Source organism: Urocitellus parryii, unplaced genomic scaffold (assembly GCF_045843805.1).
Source record: "Urocitellus parryii isolate mUroPar1 unplaced genomic scaffold, mUroPar1.hap1 Scaffold_192, whole genome shotgun sequence".
NCBI classification, from domain to species: domain Eukaryota; kingdom Metazoa; phylum Chordata; class Mammalia; order Rodentia; family Sciuridae; genus Urocitellus; species Urocitellus parryii.
In genome coordinates, this window is record NW_027552339.1 from 193,646 (window position 1) to 197,753 (window position 4,108).

Here is a 4,108-nt window from a genome sequence, read left to right on the forward strand (position 1 = left end):
CTGAGGTATTGAGGCTGGCTTCAAACTTTGTGATCCTCCTGCTTCAGTCTCCAAAATAGCTGTGATTACAGTTCAAAGTGCCTAGTATGGCCTAGAGAATTTTTATGCATTATCATGTTTCTAATTTCTTGTTTTTGACTCCAATACACATTTATTCAACTAAAACAAAACATCTTTAAACATATTTTAACAATGTACAAATACATTCACAATATAATCTGCTGATTAAAAGACTCCAACAAAGTTTCCAGTATCTCAACAGAATTTACAACTGCCTACAATAATTTGTAGATTGGTTTAGTTTACAGTTAAATATATTGCCTTGTTTAAGAAAAATTATTAATACAAATGTATGATTTACAATATTGCCATTATAGCAAGAAAAAATAGATTCATAAAATGTCTTTAGGCATTTATTATGCCAAGTATTTAAATGATTATTTTTACTATGACATAAGAATAATATTCATTTAGTACTAAAAGATTTTATTAGTCCAGAGATCACTGAAGAGTTTACAGGAAGTTCCAAAATAAAATATGACTATCCTTTCTATGAAATAAATAAAACAGCAGCAATCCCTCGGTATCCCTTAAACATAAACTATAAAGATTCCATTTATTAGTTAGGCCTTAAGTATAAGAATAAAAGAAAATTTTAGAAACTAGTTAACACTACCAGCCTGAATTTGTTTTCACTTGTGCATGTCTAACATAAGCAATTTCAACATGAAGTATATATTTAAAATTAACATTTTTTCTAACTTTTTAACTCATACACAAGCCAAGTGTTTACTCTTAATCATGGAATCAACTTATTTCTGAAAATAACCTATAGAAATAGTATGTAAACACACATACCTTTGAGATATATTAAGAACATCCTATATTCTATGGATCAAAATGCAAATATCTCTGTAACATATGTAAACTAACACATTAATTTGGGATATACGGATACATTACTATATGCATACATATGTACACCATAAAATAAATTCTGACAATGTTCTTAATGATATCATACTTCCCAGCCTCAACTACTAGAAAAAGAAAATTAAAACTTTGTTTAAAAAAACAGTTTTTATAGTAACTTTGCAAGTGAAAACAAAACAAACAAACAAAAATCAATGCTCCTTTTTATACTGGACTGAGCTCTAAACAATTCATAATCAAGAATCTCTTCAGCCATTCCCCAGTATCACAGAAAATATAATTTTCTCTCTATTCAAGAAGTCTGTTCATTTCTGGTGTTTTGTCTTAAAAACTGCATTTCAAGATACCAGGTAGCCATGCTAGTTAAATTCTTCCAGCTGCCCACTTACACCTAATGTAACCATACAGGTTGGCACCCTGTAGCACCACACCCATGATAACCATGCCAACCATTTTACTCTGAGGGAGAAGAAAGCACTAAAGGCAAATATCACTCACAGCACTGTACAGGCAATTAGTCCTAACCAAAAGATTCTTGATTCAACATTTGAAACAGTTTTATTCTCCTGAGGAGATGCCTTCCTGGACTCAAACACCCAATGACTCTTTCTATCCTCATCAATATGATTCCACCACCCAAGGCCTACCATCAGTCTCTACCTGTGGCATTCTTCACTGCCCAAAAGTCATGTGACAACAACAAGATAATTGTCACCATACAAGCAATAAAGCTGCTGCTGAGCAATTCAGAGAGAAGATAGACTATAATGGCAGAGACTCAGAAGAACAAATGGAAAAATCATGCCACTGGGTGTCGGATTTTAGATTTTCTTGGTCTATTAGTTGTCTCTTCTTCTGCATCAAACAATGAAACATCTTCAGTGTCATCATTGCTGTCCTGACTGCAAGGCTCTGCCAGCGTCTCCTATTCCTACATGATTGCAGGGTACCCCTACAGGGCAGCTCACAAGGGAGCTGAAGAGGTGCCCGGAGGCCGCACCCCTTTCACTTCCTTGCGTGCATGACGTGCAAGGTGGGCCGAGGAAAAAGACCACCCGCACCCCACCCACCACACAGAGCATTTCTACAGCCCAACATCGGATCTGCCCAGCGCTGGGCATTGGTTGAGGATGGGCTTCTCCTCTCCACACCTCCAAGCTTCCCGAGGCCTTCCCTATGAGGGCCTCGGAGCACCCAGATCACCTCCGCGACAACTACCCTTGGTCCTCCATCCTTCCCGCCCACTCAGCTCTTCCTCAAGACGGACAGCCAGAGGGGACACCACACAACCACCCCTGTGTACCCGGCTCACTCCACAAACCCTGCAGGAGGGACCCTTCCTCCCGCCAAGCCTAGGCCACCCGCTCTCCATGCCCACAGCCCCTCACCTCATGTTTCTAATTTCTTAATAATTTTCTAATCTATATTATAGCCATTTTCTCCTTCTAAATGGTCATCAAAGTCTTTTTTTATTGTTCTGAGAGGATATTTAATGTGAATATACTTTTATGATGTGACACATCTGCTCACAATAGGCTATTTCTATTGTAAGAGTATTTTGATTCTGTTATTTTGATAGTATAATGTGAATGTACTTTATGATATGACACATCTGGTCACAATAGACTATTTCTATTGTAAGAGTATTTTGATTATTAACTGGTTTTCAGGCTTAACATTTTCCTAAGAGTGGTGATGGTTCACTTTCTATTTGATTACACAAATAAGGCACTGATTTAAAAAAATATTGTGGTGCTAGGGATCAAACCCAGGGCCTCCTGAATTCTGGATAAGGTATGCCACCACTGAGCTACATCCCAGCCCCATAGATTCTTTGTTTTTGTTAGCTTTATGACTAGCTATATCAATGAGAAACTTACATAGAAATTCAACTACATTTGAAAACATTAAAGAGTTTGGGCATCCAATATTTTTATGATTTCTAAAATATAATTTCCCCGTAAAACACGAGAATATCTAAGATCACTCATAATGCATGCTTCCATTGATGTTTCTCTAGTTTTACCACTTCTGAAGAACGTCATGGAGGAAACTGACTATGATATTCTTTTAAATTTTTCTTTTTTTAGAAAGCATCATAAGTTATTGTCACAAATTCTGTTTACATTTTTTGTTTAAATATTTTTCCTAGTGGCAAATATTTGATGCTATTACTGTTGAAGGGTATACATAGAAACAAACGAAAGATAAGACTCCCTTGGGATCAATGATTCATTCACAATGAATCAATCTGCTCTTGTAACATATTTTTTATCATGACTCTTTTGAAAAAGTTCAAACATGACTTGAAATAGTGTCTCTAAAATGTAGATTTTTTTCTCTAAAGTTTTGAAATTTTTAGAGAGAAAATCCAGAACCCAGAAATAGCAAAATAAATAATGATAAATAAGTTTAAACATATTATTACTTTAACATAAAACATATAAAATAAGTATTTATCTTACATTATCTTACATTTTTGTTATAAATGCTCTTAACAAAATGCAGAACTAGTTAAGAATGTCAATTATTAGTAATTGACATTCTGAGTAATTAAATGAGCAGGTGTTTGAAAAATATAGCCATGTCTTAAGATTTTATTTTAGAGTAGTTTTATGTTTACACAGAAATTGCAAAGAAAATGCAGAGATCTACTATGTAACTTCTACCCAGTTTTTTTGCTCTTATGACTTACGTGAGCTATCTCAGATGTGTTAACTTCATACATGATTTTTCATGATAAACAGATACTGATATGCTCTTATTAACTAATGTCTGTGTTTCCTTTGAATTCTCAGTACAGCCTCTTTCAGTTCCAGGACCCCATCTAAGATTCCGCAAGACAGTCATCCTGTCTCCATAGGCTTTTCTTCGTAGCGACAGTTTCTCTGACCTTCCTTTCTCTGATGCCCTTGATGTTTGAGGAGGACCTGACAGTTGAGGAGTACCTATCAGGTACTTTTTAGATTTTCAGTTGATGTTTTTCTCATATGTAGACAGGTTATGGATTGGGGAAAGCAGATTACAGATGAAGTGCTATTCTTCATTTCATATCCTCAAGGTGCTCACCTGACTGATGTAGTGTTTGCCAGATTTCTCACTGTGAAGTTATGTTTCTCTACATGTACACATTATATATATTGTTTTGGAGTAAGTCACTATGCAGAGCCCCCTC

At 35.6% G+C, this 4,108-nt stretch overlaps 1 pseudogene; it reads right to left on the bottom strand.

Annotated features, from left to right (window-relative positions):
* Nucleotides 1-1,225: 1,225 nt before the first annotated feature.
* Nucleotides 1,226-3,661, bottom strand: LOC144251751 (Golgi apparatus membrane protein TVP23 homolog B-like; annotated as a pseudogene).
* Between the last annotated feature and the right edge of the window lie 447 nt (nt 3,662-4,108).